General features: G+C 43.2%; 1 long non-coding RNA gene across 1 annotated transcript in view; it reads left to right on the top strand.

Moving 5' to 3' along the window:
* The first annotated feature begins 229 nt into the window (after window positions 1-229).
* LOC102555022 (uncharacterized) overlaps window positions 230-18055 on the top strand; it is a 235354-nt gene continuing 217528 nt past the window's right edge. The window contains exon 1 of the long non-coding RNA XR_015642471.1: window positions 230-354. This is a non-coding gene — a long non-coding RNA (uncharacterized LOC102555022). The remainder of the gene's footprint in view (window positions 355-18055) is intronic.

Here is an 18055-nt window from a genome sequence, read left to right as displayed (position 1 = left end):
AGAATTCTGCAGAAACAGCCAGCATTCTGGGGTCATCAACACATCAAATGGTGACGACCCCAGACAAGGGCACACAGGCCTTCTTATAGGGAACCGGGGGAACTCTCAGGAAGGATTAGGCAGTCTTTAATGTGATTGGTAAGAGCCAGAGCCCTGACATTAGTACAGTTTTGATTGGCTACTGTGTTTGGGTTAGGTAATCTAAAACCTCGTTTGTGGGTGCTGGGATGCCCCAGATGGACTGCATTCCTGTGTCATTAATGATTAACCACTGCATAGGCTGCCCGGCACAGATGGCCTATCCTGAGATAAGATATCTCCCATTCATGCGGCTTTCTTCAGGCTGTTCATCAGGTGAGGGATTTTATTGCCTTGCTCCTGGACTTTTGGGGTCTGCTCCAAGCGCAGATGACCTATGGCCTAGTTTCTGAATGGAGGCAAAATGGAATGGATATAAGTTCAAAGTGCAATCACTGTGTTCTACAGAGAGGCCAGCCTTTCACAGCACTCTGTCACCTGTTCTTATTCTTTCAGGTCCCCTCCTGCAATGCTCCCTGTATCTTGTGGAGATACAGATGTCCCAGTTAGGGCTGAACACTCAGCTGTCACTAATTCTCAGCACTTTGACCACATTGTTATCTATAGTGACTGCTGTCCATGGCAAAACTATCTGACCAGGTTTGGGAATAGAACTAATCTATGTATACAAACACAAAAGTGCCTGTGCTCTCTCTGTCGTGGGATTTTGGACCAGGTTTACAGTACCAGTCATGAGTTCTTTCTTTCCTGTGGAGCAGGATTCAAGTATAGTCATAGAGCAGTTGGTTACTGTGCACAGGCAAGACCAAGTTAGGGTTTTTGTGTTCATTCAAGTGACTATGTGCTAGGGATACTATCTCTCCTCTTATTTATGAGACAGATTCATTATGAGGACAAAGTGGGATCACAGTCTCATCCCAGTGCCTGGGTCATACCTTTGGCCTCCCAGTATTAACATTGAGTTTCATATAGATTTCCTGATTTTAGATCGAGGATTCAAAAGGGGTTAGGCTTGATTTAGTGATCTAACTTGGAATTTCTCGGAGCTTTTGAAAGGTAGATCTTATATTTGTTTTCTGTAGAGAGCGGCGCGGTGAAACAAAGATGGCGCCGACATCCAGCCTTGTCTGGATATAAACGACTTACTGCGCATGTGCAGGCTTGTCCCCTTGCTAGGGCTCCCTCTAGTGGTGACCAGCGGTACTGCACATGTGCGGTTTATGCACCAGGTGTTAGTTGACCGTTAATATGCTAATGAGGTGATTCATTCTCCGCCAATCCCTGGAGGACAAGTAGTGGGGTGATCCAAGCCCCACCAATCCCTGAGAGATAATTAGCATACTGTTGTCTATATAAGCCGAGCGATTTTGCTGCTCGGAGTCCCTGTTCAAGAGAGCTGTAACACTAAGAGAGCTGTAACACTAAGAAGAGCTGTAACACAGTAAAGGCTTGCTCGCAGAAGAATCCTGTTGCCACGTGTCGTTCTTACTGGCGGGACATTGGGCGCGCGACAGTTTTCATTTTCACTGAACTCTATAAATTATGTGGATGGTTCTTGCTTTGCCGTATTTATGTTTATTTAATGACCAAGAAAATGTAATTACTGTTTTAAAAGGTCTGAGGCTTAAGGATATGGCACAGCTTGAGATCTGCATACTTAGTGTCCATGAACGCTAGGGTTCAAGCCATTGCTCTGTGTAAAGCAGGGTATTGTGACACTCTTGGGGCAGGGTAATCAAAAGTTCATGCTCTTCCTTGGCTGCAGAGTGAGTTAGGTCATCCTGTGATACATTAGACCCTGCCTTGAAAACAGAGAAAAACAAGATTAGTCTGATGATGTTGTTTGCCTATTAAATGTTTTGTTCACACTGCAAATGGGAGGCTCTAAACACTGCCTCTTAGTATCTCAAACAAGTCACACTTGAAGACTGAACAATTGTTTCACTATTTCTAATCATATAACAGCTAATGAAATAAAAGGAGATCCACTATAGTTTTTCTTGTAAACACTGAGGCTAATGTTAGATCCTAGCAAGAATGGCTGTGTTAGGCCAGCAGACAGTCAAACATGCCAAGAAACAGATACAAAGACAAAACTTCTTCTTTGAGGAAAAACTTCTTCAAATGGTAAGTAACATGTCGTAGATACCTTCTGTCATTCAGTAAGAGGTAAATATTATTTATGCCATAACAACAATTCAGAGACCATTTCCCCTGAATATCCTAAAAACTGTTGATGGACTTAGAAATGACTTGAATTTGAGGAGAGATTTTTCCACAGGGTTGAGACTTGGCTAGGAAAAGGGAGTAATTTCTAGCCATTTCCACACAGAACCAGGCATAGTGGCACGCACCTGTAATGGCAGCACTTAGGAGGGAGGTGGAGAGTCATGAGGATCAGAAGTTCAGAGTGAGTTGAGGGCCAGTTTAGGCTCTTTGAGATACTTTTCCACGGGGGAGGGGGGCTTTCAAGGATGAAAGAAAGCAGGACTCCTTATAAACTGTTGGTGTGGTGTAGGCTAGGCCACATATTATGTAAAACAGTATGGAGGTTCTGAAAACTAAAAAATAGGGCCAGGTCAACACCCCATTCCCTTCAGTTCCAGCACTCAGGAGGCAGAGGCAGAGGCAGGGGCAGGGGCAGGGGCAGGGGCAGGGGCAGGGGCAGGGGCAGGGGCAGGGGCAGGGGCAGAGAGGCAGGGGCAGGGAGGCAGGGGCAGAGGCAGAGGCAGAGGCGCAGAGACAGAGATAGGTGGAGTTCTGTGAGTCCAGGTGAGCCCTATTTACAGAGTGAGCGCTAGCACAGCCAGTGCTACACAGACAAACCTTGTCTTGAAAAAATAAAGCAAACCAACACCAACAACCAAAACCAATAAAACAACCAACTAAACAACCCCTGCACCCCAAATCCCAGAACTAAAACTAGGGCCACTACGATGGCACAGATTCAAAATTCTAGCACTCAGGAGTCTGAGGCAGGAAGATCAAAAGTTTTAGGTTAGTTTTGCTACATGGCTAGACCTTGTTTCCAAAGCTAAGGCAAACTAAGGTAAGCCAAAAACAGAATTAGCATATCATCCTTCCTAGATTTTTAACCAAAGAAATTGAACTTATTCCAGGACTGTTCACAACAGTAAGCTTCTAAACCAGCCCAGGTATCAGTCAACAGGTGAGTGAATAAGGACAATGTGGTCTATCAATTATCTATCATGTATCTACTGTCTATCTATCTATTATATATATCTATCCTCTATCATATATCATATCTGTCTGTTCATCAATTATATATCTATTCATCCATCTCTCATATTTATCTATCTATCTATCTATCTATCTATCTATCTATCTATCTATCTATTATATATACCTATCCTCTATCATATATCATATCTGTCTATTCATCAATTATATATCTATTCATCCATCTCTCATTTTTATCTATCTATCTATCTATCTATCTATCTATCTATCTATCTATCTATCTATCTATCTATTATATATACCTATCCTCTATCATATATCATATCTGTCTATTCATCAATTATATATCTATGCATCCATCTCTCATTTCTATCTATCTATCTATCTATCTATCTATCTATCTATCTATCTAATCTACCATCTAAATGTATCTACCCACCCATCCATCCATCTACTCATCCACATAATGGGATAGCCAGCTATTGAGAAGAATAAAAGCATGTCATTTGCAGGAAAACAGGTGTACGTTTGGCCATCATGTTAAGCAATATAAATCAAACACAGTAAGTATTACCTGCTCTCTCAGACACAGAGTTTAAGAGAACAATCTGAAGGTAGGACTAGTAGAAGAGGGAAAGGGGATGGATGACGGGGGAAGAGAATACATTAATTTGTAAAACTAAAGAGTATTAATAAAAACACTGTAAACAAAATATAAAATATATTTGTTGACAAAAGATTATTAACTGAGTGTGATTCAACTGAGGTTTACAAAGGTAATATGATTTTCTTCACTTAAAATCCTTTCTCCCTTCCTTTTCCTTTCTTTCTTTTTTAAGAAGAAGGTTGACTTTATTCTATTGTTGTCAACCAGATTAACCTTCCCTCCTGGGTCTATTTTTTAAATTCACTTCATGTGTCTGGATCGCAGCTTCTCTCCTTCCTCTCTTCCCAGTCCCGCCCTTACAAATCCCTTCCCACATTCCCCCTCCCCTAGTCCTCAAAGAAGAGGGATGCCTCTGGATAGAACCTCACTCTGTGGCATCTAGTCACATCCTCGAAGAACTAGGCACATCCTCTCCCACTGAGGCCCAATCAGGGAAGGGGGAAAGGGAATCCAGTGGCAGGGAGCAGAGACCGAGATAGCTCCAGTTCCACTTGTTAGGACAGCCACATGAAGATCAAGCTGCACATTTGTTACAAATATGGAGGGGTCTAGGTCCAGCTCATGCATACTCCCTGGTTGGTGTTTTAGCGTCTGTGAACCCCCATGGTCTCAGGATTGTTGATTTTGTGGCTATTCCTGTGGTGTCTTGACCCCTCTGACTTGCTCTCTTCTGTCCCCGACTCTGACTCATCCACAAGACTCCCCAGGCTCAGCCTGATGTTTGGCTGTGGGTCTCTGCATCTGCCTCTGTTCACTGCTGGATGGAGCCTCTCAGGAGACAGTTTTGCTAGGTTCCTATCTGGAGGCACAGCAGAGTATCATTAATAGTGTCAGAGGTTGGGTCTCTCACACGGGATGGGTCTCAAGTTGGGGCAGTCATTGGTTGGTTTTTCCCTCAGTCTCAGCTCCATCTTTATCCCCGTGCATCTTGTAGGCAGGACACATTGTGGGTCAAAGGCTTCTCGGCTGGGTTGTTATCCCCTCCCTCCTCTGGAAGTCCTGCCTGGCCACAGGAAATAGCTACTTTAGTCTCTGGTAGGAATCTCAGCTAGTGTCATGCCCAAGATTCCCTGTATCATCTCCCATCCCAGGCCTCCAGCTAGTCCCCAGAAATGCTCCCCCGCTCCCCTATACTAGTTTCCATTCTCACTCTCAGCTCTCTCTCTCTAACCCTTCTCCCCACACTTGATCCCTATTCTCCTCCTCACCACCTCTCCTATTCAGGTCCTGTTCTCTATCCACCTCAGATGACTAATTTCCCTGTCTGTGTAAGATTAGTACATCCTCCCTCAGGCCCTGCTTATTACCAAGTTTCTTTGTGTCTATGGATTATAGCATGGTTATTCTGTACTTTATGGCCAATGTCCACTCATAACTAAGTACATACCATACATGTCTTTCTAGCTCTGGATTACCTCACTCAAGATGATATTCTCAAGTTCTATCCGTTTGCTTGCAAAATTCATAATCTTGTTTTTAAGGCTGAGTAGTACTTCACTGTATAGATGCTCCATATTTTCTTTATCGATTCTTCAGTTGAGGGACATCTAGGCTTCTTCCAGCTTCTGACTATTATGAATAAGGCTGCTATGAACACAGTTGAGCAGGTGTCCCTGTGGTATAGCGGGGTATCTTTTGGGTAAATGCCTGGGAGTGGCACAGTGGGTCTTGAGGTAGGGCTAGCTATTCCCAGCTTTCTGAGAGACCTCCAAATTGATTTTCAAAGTGGTTGTACAAGTTTGCAATTCCACTAGCAATGGAGGAGTGTTCCCCTTGCTCCACATCCTCGTCAACGCGTGCTATTACTTGCATTTTTTGAACTTAGCCATTCTGACTGGTGTGTAAGATTTGCATTTCACTGATGGCTAAGGCAATTGAACATTTCTTTATGTGCTACTTAACCATTCAGGATTCCTCTGTTGAGAAATCCCGGTGTAGCTCTGTGCCTCATTTTTTAATTGGGTTATTGGATTATTGGTTTCTAATTTCTTGAGTTCATTATAAATTTTAGATATTAGCTACAGATTCAGTGCAATTCCCATGAAAATTCCAACACGGTTCTTTACAGACCTTGAAAGAGCAATTCTCAACTTCATGTGGAAAAGCAAACAAACAAACAAATGAAAAACCTCAGGATGGCTAAAACAATAAAAGAACCTCTGGAGGCATTACTATCCCTGACCTCAAGCTATACTTCAAAGCAATAGTGATAAAAACTTCATGGTATTGGTATAGGAACAGATAGGTTGATCAATGGAATCGAATCAAAGACCCCGGAATAAACCCACACACCTAGGGACACTTAATTTTTGACAAAGAAGGCAAAAGCATAAAATAGAAAACTCAAGTCCAGGTGGATCAAAGAACTTAGCTGGATATGAAATCGAAAAGAAGAGAAAGTGAGAAATGCCCTTGAACTGATACAGGAGACATTTTCCTGAACTCCGTTCCTGAACTTCTGAATCAATGGTTCAGGCTCTAAGATCAACAAACGGGACCTCACGAAACTGCAAAGCTTCTGTAAGGCTTCTGCAAGAGCACTGTCAATAGGACAGAATGGCAGCCTAAAGATTGAGAAAGAACCTTTACCAACTCCCTCTTTCTATTTCCCTCTCTTTTCCTTTCTCCTTCTCTTTCCATCTCCTTCTTCTTTTTCCCGCCTTCAGTTTCTTCTTTCCACTCCTATCTACTTTGAGACGTCTTACTATGCAGCTCAGAGTGGCCTGGAAATCACTATCCAGCCCAGGCTCTCCTCAGATAGATTTTATTTATTTATTTATTTATTTATTTATTTATTTATTTATTTATTTATATTTTTCATTTTTTATTGGATTTTTAAAAATTTACATTTCAAATGTTATTCCCTTTCCCAGTTTCCTGGCCATAAGCTCCCTCTCCCATTCCCCTCCCCCTTCTTCTATGAGGGTATTTCCCCACCCATCCACCCCTTCCTTCCCTTATATTCCCCTACACTGGGGGGTTCCAGCCTTGGCAAGACCAAGGACTTCTCCTCCCACTGGTGCCCAACAAGGCCATCTTCTACTACATAAGCAGCTGGAGCCCTGGGTCTGTCCATGTGTAGTCTTTGGGTAGTGGTTTAGTCCCTGGGAGTTCTGGTTGGTTGATATTGTTGTTCTTATGGGGTTGCAAGCCCCTTCAGCTCCTTCAAACCTTTCTTTAACTCCTCCAATGGGAAGCCTGTTCTTAGTTCAATGGTTGGCTGCGAGCATTCACCTCTGTATTTGTCAGGCTCTGGCTGAGCTTCTCAGGAGATAGCTATATCAGGCTCTTGTCAGCATGTACTTCTTGGCTTCATCAATATTGTCTAGGTGTGGGGCAGCTCGCCTCAGATTTATAATCCTGTTTCAGTTTTTAAGGTGAAATGCTAGGCTAGGATTTATTTTGATGCTTGTCACTAGATTCAGAATGGAATGAAGTCAACGATTTTGTTAGAGATTGTGTTGTAAAGTTGTGCATAGTGGTAGGTGGGAGGTTTAAGCATAAGAATTACTGAACCTGGAATTCAAGACCAGCCTGAGTGATATGGTGAGGTTCCATTTCAAGAAAATAATTTTAGGCTGGAGAGATGGTTCAGTGGGTAAGTGCTTGTCATCCAAGGGTGGGCATCTGTGTTAAGACCCACAGAGCCTATCTGGAGTTGGCCCTGGTCCTTCATGTCTGTAGTCCTCACATTCCAAGAATGAATTGGGAGACAGAGACAGAAGGCTACCTCTGAAGCTTGCAGACCAACTAGCCTGATGTGCGCCACTGTGAACAATAAAAAGACCCTGTCAGTGGCCTCCATACACATAGTATGCATGTGCCCTCACTCACACGTACAGGCATGCACATACATGTATACCTATGATATATACACAAAGATTAAGAAATTACATTTCTTAAGTTGTAGACTTTTTTAAGTTTAGTTTTTAGTAAATGCTGTAGAATCCCAATCATTTCCATTCTCAGAGGCTTTCTCTTTAAAGGGGCGAAAATTGCGTTTCAGGAAATTGCACTTGCGCCATGAGTCATTCTATCTCTGCCACAACCTGTGGTGAATATCAAACTAACTGAATTTCTTTTTAAAAAGGCTTTTACTGTGTTCATCATGTTACTTCACATCAAACTTGTAACAGTGGGACATGTGGCATAATGAGTACCCACGAATCCATTTAAAGCTTCCACAGTTACTCATGAACCACCTGGTTTTATCTACTGTTCAACTTCTTCCTACCTTACTATGTGTTAACGCTAATCCTGGGATTATTTCATTTACAAATACTATAATGTGTATACTTCTAAGCTGTCCCATTATTGAGATTCAACATTAGTATAAGTTCTGTGTTGGTAAGATGGCTCAACAAGTGGCTGCTATGCTTGATGACCTGAACTTGAGCTCTGTGACCCGTATGGTGGAAGGAAAGAACCGACTCTTGGAAGTTGTCTTCTGCTGGACACACATGCAGTGACATGTGCATACTCTCTGCCCACACAAATAAATAAAAATAATAAAAGGATAGAACTTCCTTAATATAGCCAAACACTTTGTGTTTGCTGAGTGGAGGGACAAACGCTTAGCAGTCCCAACACAAGGAAAGGGGGAGGCACAGCTTTAGTGATGTCTCAAATTGGCCTGATATTGTTCCTAGCCAGCTTCTCTCCTTGGTGGGTCCCTCTCTCCCTTCGGTTTTGTTTTAGTTTACACACTTCCACAGAATTTTTACTAGGAGGTGGTTAGAAATGTGGAAAGTTATCTAATTTTTTTACTTAAAAAATTTAGATGAAAAAATCTTGTAATTTGTTTAGTACATGTATGGGTGGGTGGGCACATGCATGCCATGATGCACATGTGGAACTTAGAATAACTTAACAACTCAAAGCGATCAGTTTTCCCTTCTGCCGTGAGGTCCCTGAGGATCACTCGGAGTATCTGAGGCTGTGGCAATCACTTTGCATTAATTTAATGCACAGAGACTCTACTGCGCAAGTCGTCTCCAACTCCATTAATTTCGATTTGCTTTCATTACCAACCTGATGAGGTTTTCTTTTTGGACGCAAGGAGTTGCAGTGAAAGTACAAAGAACTCTTTTCAATGGAAGAAATTGTTCAAGGATGAGCTGTCCTTTGTGTGGATCGCAGAAATTCAGTTAAATGGTATTTATGTCCTACTTTATATTATAAAAGGGTAATTGATATTTTCCTTAGAATCCTGGCTAAGTTCCAGTTCTGATAAATACATTCCACTTCCATTAATTTCACTTGAGTTTCAAATGGATTCGGTGTCCTTAATTACTGGCCCCAACCTGTTCCTTTGTACTGAAGTTCACCCATTCTGCAGCTGCTGATCTGAGTCTCAAAGGAAAGCTGGCAACTTTGCCACAAGACCATACATGTGGGTGTGGTAAGGATGACTATTGAGGGTTCTAGAAGTTATATTTACCTTGTAATATAAAAATCTCGAAAGAGAGAAAAAAGGACAGGGGAGAGAAAGTTGAGAAATTGAGTGTGAGTCTTAGGATTGTTCTAGAATACAGGCCTAGACCCTTTCATTTACACAGGACAGGTTTATTAAGAATTTATGTGTGACATACTGCTCTGGATACTGCAGGGAGAGGAGACAGAAGCAAAAGGGAATAAGGGTTCTGCCTTTAAGGAATGTTGAGTCTGTTAGGATGGCTCTTTTCACAGTGTTGGAGAGCTCACTACTTTCCCAACTATTTCCTTAAAATGAATAACAGCATAAGCAAGTTTCTTCTTAAAGCCTTGGCTTTCCTCACTTGTGAAATGGAGACAGATGGCGGCTCAGGCATTTGGTGAACATTTTGTAGTGACTCTTATTGTCACTTGCATTAGCTGCAAGGTCGATACCAGGTTACCCTGAGTGGAACACAGAGATTCAGATACCATGACTGTAGATCACAGAATCACAGCTAGAGAAAGCTTTATATGTTCACAAAATGCCAACATTACAGGAGAATTGTTCACCACTGCCTCAAGGCTCTGGATCCTCCATCTACTAATGCTCTGGTAAAGATCATAAAATCAGAAGAAGAAATTGTTATGCTCTTTTTCTCACCCCAGTATCTAATTTAAAATCCTGAATGGTGTTAGAGACTGTGGTTTGGAAATTCAGCCTTTCAAAGCTGTTACAACAGGAGAAAATAAAAACTTTACTGTTTGACATTGGCAGGCAGTCCAAGTTCCTCCCTGTTTAACAAGCCTTAAAGCTTTCATAGGAGACATAAGACACTTAAGGGAAAAAAGTATTGCCACAAGGCTAACGATGACAACAGCTGCCAGCACACCTTCCATCAAAGCAAGTAAAGACTTGAAGCAAACCTGAGCTTCGGTTTGCGTTAGAAGCGTCACCGTGACATGCCTGTGCTGGCAGGGGCTCAATGCATTCCTTAACATCAGGACTAAGAATGTTGCTGGGTGCTGGAAGGCTGGAGTCCTGAAGCTTTATTCAGAGGCTATTCTTTCCTTGTGGGCATGATGGCTCTGAAAGTTCAGTGCAGGGACTTGGAAGGACAAACGGGCCAACTCCCTTTCTTCATCAGGGGTTATAGTGTGGCTAAGGTGTTCACTCATACCCCCACTGACTGCCTTCGGTGTTTAAAGCCACTGCAAGTAAATGTAGTATATTCTAGACTGATTACAGGTCATACATTCACATTATTTGGGTATTTTTGAGAAAATTCTGAGGTCTTCTAAGTTGAATCAAATCAACATCTCTCTTCTACTGAACATTCTGAGCACTCGAGGAAGCCCTGAAATTAGAGAAATTAGTTAGATCACAATAACCGTGTTTGTGCATGTGTTAGTCAGTTTTGAACTACTGCTGTATGTACCTGAGGTGATCAACTTGTAATGAAAAAAACATTAGCTGAGTGGTAGGCCTCAGTATGTACAAGATACTGGGTTCAATCTCCAGCAATGAAAATAAGAGAGAGACGGGGTAGTAGGACCCATTCTCATTCATGATTGACTTCATTCACTTGTTCCTATGGTAAAATAGCACCTGGCAAAGGCAAACTCTTCCCCTCATTAGCCAGAACGTGGGAGGGGAAGAGGGTAGGGCTGAAGTTAGTTGTCTTTGAGAGTGCATTCCTGGTACCTAAGGTCTTCCACAAGTCCCTTCCTCTTCAGGTGCATAGCATTTTGGTAGCCCTACCTCGGTATCAAGCACTCACAGACCTTTGGGAGACACTCAGCTTTCAAACTCCGACACTGTGGAAGCAGGAACTCCATCAGCTTAACAAAGAGAAATCTATGTTGTTGGCCTTTCTTTTTCATCCTGAGGAATGAGCTCTGTTTATAAACATGATAGACTGACTACATCTTTATAGTTTTGTGTTATGTGGTCATCTCCTCAAAACTCAAAGCTGAGAGACTGGGGAGATATCTCAGCTGGAAAGAGCATTTGCTGCACAAGTATAGGGACCTGATTTAGGACCTCTAGCATCCTTGGAAAATGTCATGGCATGTATATGCTCCAAGTACTATGCATGTGATTTTGGGGTAGTGGTGTATAGGAGTATTGTTGAAGCTGGACTTCCAGTCTGGCACCAGGTTCAGTGAGAGACCCTTTCTCAAAGGATTAAGGTGGTGAGTAATAGACCAGGACACCTAATGCTTTCCTCTTCCCTCTGCACACACATAATCATGTATCACACCCAAACACATCCCCTCCACCCAAACACATGTCCCCCACATCCAAACACATCCCCCACACCCAAACACATCCCCCACACCCAAACACATCCCCCACACCAACACCCAATCACATCCCATGCCTACACATACCCAAACACATCCCCCCAAGCCAAACACATCCCACACATACACCCAAACACATCCTACACATACAGCCAAACACATCCACCCACACACACCCAAACACATGTCCCCCACACCCAAACACATCTCCCCCACACACCCAAACACCTAATGCTTTCCTCTTCCCTCTGCACATACATAATCATATACCACATCCAAACACATCTCCCCAACCCCAAACACATCCCACACATACACACACCCAAACACATACCACACACATACACACACACACAAGCACACCCCACACACATACACACACCCAAACATAACACACACACACACACACACACACACACACACACACACACACACACACACAAAAGCAACCTCATAAAACACACAAGGTTTGACCTCAGTGCAGCTTTCCACACACATTCTGCTGTGGTCCATTTTCTTGGCTTCATAGTGAGCGCCTGGTGGAAACTCATCTCTTTCCCATGCTTTTTCATTTGCTTTGGGGCTATGGTCCCTATATAGAGCCAAAGGTAGAGTCAAACTCTGTACAACCCAGGCTGGCCTTGAGCTCTTCTTGATCCTCCTGCCTCAGCTTCTGGAGTGTTGAGGTTACAGCCATGGGCTATGAGTGCTCTTTCAGCGTTTTAGAAGAACTTACAGCCCACAGAGAAGGAGATGAAGAGCACATGTGGCCTCTTAACCTCTTACACAGAAAGGGGGAACTTGGGGAAGGTTTGCACAAGCCCATCAAAACTTGTCCTCTTGATCAGAATTTTGTTAGGTAAGTAATACTTTACAGAATAAAAATGTATTGTATTTCTAGCTTCTAAGACAGTGGCATGGGTTTTATAATTATCAGGGTGCTGTGCTAGGACAGAATTATAAGTTCTCTAGCTAAAAAGTCAGTTCCCTTCATTTGCTGTTTTCATCCTAGCCATGTTCTTAAGATCACAGATAACCTTCACTTAGTCCCTCCCTCTTCCTTCTCCCCTTCCGCCACCTCCTTCCTCTTCTCTTCCTATTTATTTTTATTTTCTTACTTTTAGTTTTATTTCTTGAGCCAGGTTTTCACAACACAGCCCAGACTAGCCTTAAACTCACAATCCCCTTGTCTCAGCCTCCTGAGTACTATAATTACTATCCGGCATGGCAACACCCCCTTTGTCTTCTGCTCCAGTCTCTGGTTCCTTGAGCTATGGACGTATCTCCTTGCAGCAGTTTTTCTATGTGCTTTGCTTCCACATGTCTCCTTTGAAATCCAGGTTTATTACTCATATGCCTTTCCACCTTTCATTTGCTGAGCAGTCTACATAGCATTGTGGCACATAAAAGAACCATGAAGCTGGGCATGGTGGCACATGCCTTTAATCCCAGAACTCAGGATGCAGAGGCAGGTGGATCTCTGTGAGTTCAAGTCCAGCCTGGTCTACAAAGTGAGTTCCAGGACAGCCAGTGCTATTCAGAAAAACCCTGACTCAAAAAACCAGCTTTCCCCATTTCCTCCCAAAAGAACTGTGATTGTGAATCTCACAGTCAGTACTCTGGGTACAGAATGATATAAATGCATTTGGGAAAAGTCACTTCTGTATCCTTTTTTAAAATGGGTAGGGGAAGGAGTCTTAAGAATTAAGTGATGTTGGACAATTAGGCATACAAAGAGAATGATTTAGAAGCGGGGGCAGAGATGCTCAGCCACTAAGAACACTAGTTGCTTTTCCAGAGGACTGGGGTTCAATTCCCAGTACCCACATGGCAGCTCATGACTATCTATAACTCCAGTTCCAGGGGATCTGACACCCTCATACAGACATATATGCAGGTGAAATACACATGCACATAAAATAAAAATAAATCATCCAAAGAGGACTGGTTACTCTTACAGAGTACCTGGACACAGTTCCCACCATCCACACAATGGCTAACAACTCCCAGTCCCAGAGGAACTAACATTTTCTTCTGTCCTCTACAGACAATGCACACACATCTGTAAGCAAACATATAACAAAACACCCATATACATAGAATGTTTTAAAACATTTTAACAATCATTCCTACCCTCACCACACTTTCCAGACAGAGACTCAGATATACTCTTGTCTGGCCTAGAGCAGAGTACATATGTCCTCTTTGACTGACTTCAGTATCATGGAGAGAGTATAAGACAGTCTCACAAACCTCTTCTTAAGCAGACCTTAAGCCAGGTAGCACACACTCTAGTCACACTGTTTGGAAGGTTCAGACAAAGAATTTACTTAAACTCAAGAGCTGTATGCCAGCCTTGGCACCAATAAGAGTCAGTGTCAAAGAAAAAAAGAAAAGTAGAGAGGGAAGAAGGTAGAAATGAAGGGAGGGAAAGAAAACAAGTTCCTCTTTTGTATCCCTGGTCACTCAGTAGGCAGTCTCTGCTGTGTTAGGATTTTACATGCTGCTGGCGTTGCTTTAAGAGGCAGAATCAGATGGCTCAGCCAATGACAGATATTCATGTAGCCGTCAAGTAAAACAATATAATATCTGTGTGGGATTGACTATAATGTAGTCTTTTGTCCTAGTAAACAGAAACCAGCAGACGGAAGTTAAAACAACAGTGGCCAAGTAATTGTACTTGGCAGTTGCTAGTAAGAACGTTTCTGTCTCTGGAAACAACAAGATCTTTGGTGGGTCAGTACCCAAATTGGTATCAGCAGAGTGGGGTATTCCTGTGACAACCTGACCATGGTGTGGGGAGGACTGTGGGAGGCATTTGGAACTTTTAGCTAGAAGAGCCATTGGGATGTTAAGTGCTCTTAGCACAGAGCATTGGGATGCTCTGTAGGAACTTGGAAGATGATGTTGAGAACAGTGCAGAAGATGGAAGCCTGGTTTGTGAAACTTGAGAGGGACGATTAAAGACTCTTATCAGGACCATTGCTATTTTAATTGTCCTAGTAAACAGAAACCAGCAGACAGAAGTTAAAACAACAGTGGCCAACAGTGGTTTTGCTTAGCTGGGATTAAAGAATCAGCTGTGATTAACAAGATACCAGAACTACTAAAGCGAACATTTGCAGTACTGGGACTATTGATGCTGGTCAGCTGGAGCTAAGAAATTAGTGTCGATTAAGAGGAGACCTGCATCATTGATGTGAAATCTTCTGGGAAGTGTTTTTTGGGAACTGTGTTCCAGAGATGCCAAGGTTGTACCTTCTGCTGTGGCTGGACTTGGTAGTGTGTAAGAGTCACCCAGGTGGTACTGGTTTTGAAGACCTGAAAGGGTCATGAAAAGCCTCTGAGGCTGGGTCCTGTGAGAGGCCATGGAAGGCCATTGGTGAAGGTGCACCCTCAGTTACAACTGATGGTCCAGGACTGAAGGGGTCATGCAAAGTAGTTGAGGCTTGACACCATGAAGAGAGTCTGTGAGAGACTATTGGTGAAGCCTAGTTGCAGCGGAAGACAGCAGCATTTTGGAGATGCCAGTACCATGAGATGGCCACCAGGAACAGCAGTAGCGGTGGAGTACAGACATCTGGAACCTAGAAGACAAGGTTGCTACGAAGGGCAGAGCTGGAGAAGTGACCTAAGCCTTTGGAGGAGCCTAGATCATTGATGGATCCCAGACATTGGATAGTTTGATTTTGCTTTTGATTGTGACTGTGCCCTGATATTTTTCCCTCTTGAAGTAAGAAAGTATTTTAGTGCAGTCCACAGTTAAAAGAATTGAATTTTAAAAAGACTTTGAATCTTTTTTTTTTTTTTTTTTTTTTGGAGTTGGGGACCGAACCCAGGGCCTTGTGCTTCCTAGGCAAGTGCTCTACCACTGAGCTAAATCCCCAACCCCAAGACTTTGAATCTTAAAAGATATTGGATATTTTAAATGGATTGAACTTTTAACATGTAAAGACCGTGGGACTGTTAAGGTTATTTAGATCTTGGGGATGAATAAGAAAGTAAGGGTTGAGGCTTAATAGTGATGTGTTCGTGTGTCAAGTTGACAAGGGGTCGATTATACTGACTGGTTTTGTGTGTTGACTTGACACAAGCTGGAGTTATCACAGAGAAAGGAGCCTTCCTTGAGGAAATGCCTCCATGAGATCCAGCTGTAAGGCATTTTCTCAATTACTGATCAAGGGTGGGAGGGCCCATTGTGGGTGGTGCCATCCCTGGGCTGGTAGTCCTAGGTTCTATAAGAAATCAAGCTGAGCAAGCCAGGGGAAACAAGCCAGTAAGTAATGTCCCTCCATGGCCTCTGCACCAGCTCCTGCTTCCTGGCCTGCTTGAGTTCCAGTCCTGACTTCCTTTGGTGATGAATGGCAATGTAGTAAGTGTAAGCTGAATAAACCCTTTCCTCTCCATGACCATGCTTCTTGGTCCTGATGTTTGTACAGGAATAGAAATGGTGACTAAGACAAATTGGTAGCAGGGTAGCAGAACTAGGTTATTTCAGCACTGCAGAGTAAGGGTTAGATAGTCATGCAAACCTCTTAGATATGCTCTTAACCCAGGGGCAGATATACCATGCTGGAAGGCCCAGAGTTCGGGAAACTGAGGCAGGAGTCCAGCAAAGCTGTGCAGTAGAACCAGACTACATTTTTTTTTTTTGGACAAAAGAGTGAAACAAATAGCAGCTGAATGGAAGCCGCGCTGCCATCTTAATTCCTGGGAGGAACAACACAGCCTGTGCAAACGTCCTGTTTCTGTTTTCCAACAAGATGGAGGAAACTATCTTCTCTCGCTTTCCCACTTAATACAGAACACCTGAGTCAGCTCTTTGAGGCAGAGTAACTACCACCTAATACCCAGTGAGGTCACTATGTTTGTTGTTGTTCTTCTCTGGTAACCCCAAACATACATCTAAGGCAGTCTACAAGTCTGGGGACACTGGTCTGAGCAGAGAAAGCTCCAGCAGGAGACACCTAGTTCCTCTAGGAAAATGACATGTTGCTACTAGGAAAAGTAGACATGGTCTCTCCTCCTTTATCCCATGATTGGTGACAGTTCTCTAAAGGGACAAAACTAACAGCATGAATATATCTTACAAGGGGGGCTCATCACATTGGCTTACACGGTTCGAGCTGGATAAACACTACAATGGCTGCCTGCGTGCTGGACAGACTAAGAACACTGGCTGCACAGTCCATGGGATTGGATGCTCTAGCAGTCACTGTTAGCTGTGAAGGCTGGGGGACTCCTGCAGAGCTGTGGTTTTCACTACATGTTGGAAGGCTGGAGAAGCTGGGTTCTGATGTCCATGAGGAATGGTGGCGGCGGCGGCAGCAGCAGCAGCGTAGATGCTCTCACAGAACATCTGGGTTTGTTCTGTACTGGCTTCATGTGGCTTGCATCTGTAGTAATGCTTCACAAAAGAAAAACTAATCCAAGGAAAATAGGTTAGCACTGTTGATGCAAAAAAAAAAAAAATCACTTGAAGGATGCCTTGTGCATTTCCAGACCTCGGTTCCTCATCATACAGAAAGTTAAGAGTCAATATAGTGAGTTAATAGGAAACAAAGTACTTTCAGAAACTAAAAGAACGCTTTTTCTTCTTCTAGCTTAAAATGAGTATGTGGTAATTGAGGAACAGGTAGTGTAATTTAAGGCATGACATAGGGCTGGGTGGCATTGGTACAAGTTTTAATCCCAGCGCTCAGGAGGCAAGCAGATCTTTGAGTTTGAGGACAGCCTGGTCTATAGAGCAACTTCCAGGGCAGTCAGGGCTACACAGAGAAACCCTGTCCCAAAACAAAACAGATGGCAACAAAAAGTAAGACATAGAAAATACCCAGTTTGTTGTTGAATCATTTCTTTCGGCATTGTGTAAATTGTTCGATTAGTGAGTAGATGGAACTGAAGACTGAATGAGCAACATGGTTTACAGTTTCTGGGCAACTTTCGAAATGTCCAGATTTGTTAACACTGCCCTCGTGTTTAGAACTCCATGGCTGTTCTTATTATCTAGGAGTGGAGTTCAAAGTGATCAGCTGGGCTTCCGGAGTTCAAAAGCATGCCCCAAACGGTCTTACCATTTTAGTTTCTTCTACATTTGCGCCTCTCACTCTCTAGTCTACAGTATTGTTATCTTTCCTCCCAGGTATAGACTATCATTTCAGGTCTTTATTGTAGTGTAAAATATTTAAAAAATCTTGGTGCAGGATTTTTCCCTGCCTTTGGCCATTTATGTTCTTGGATGAAAGACACACTTACTTCTGCCCTGTGGTGGGCCTCACTCTCCTCTCCTGCACATCCTTCCTCTTTCTTTGCAGCTCTTCCTCTCCTCTCCTCTCCTCCCCTCCCCTCCCCTCCCCTCCCCTCCCCTCTCCTCTCCTCCCCTCCCCTCCCCTCCCCTCCCCTCTCCTCCTCTCCCCTCCCCTCCCCTCC

This window comes from Rattus norvegicus, chromosome 18 (assembly GCF_021556685.1).
Source record: "Rattus norvegicus strain SHRSP/BbbUtx chromosome 18, alternate assembly SHRSP_T2T, whole genome shotgun sequence".
In the NCBI taxonomy this organism is placed as follows: domain Eukaryota; kingdom Metazoa; phylum Chordata; class Mammalia; order Rodentia; family Muridae; genus Rattus; species Rattus norvegicus.
The sequence above is the reverse complement of the archived record's forward strand: the minus strand, read 5'-3'. Positions and strand labels throughout refer to the sequence as shown.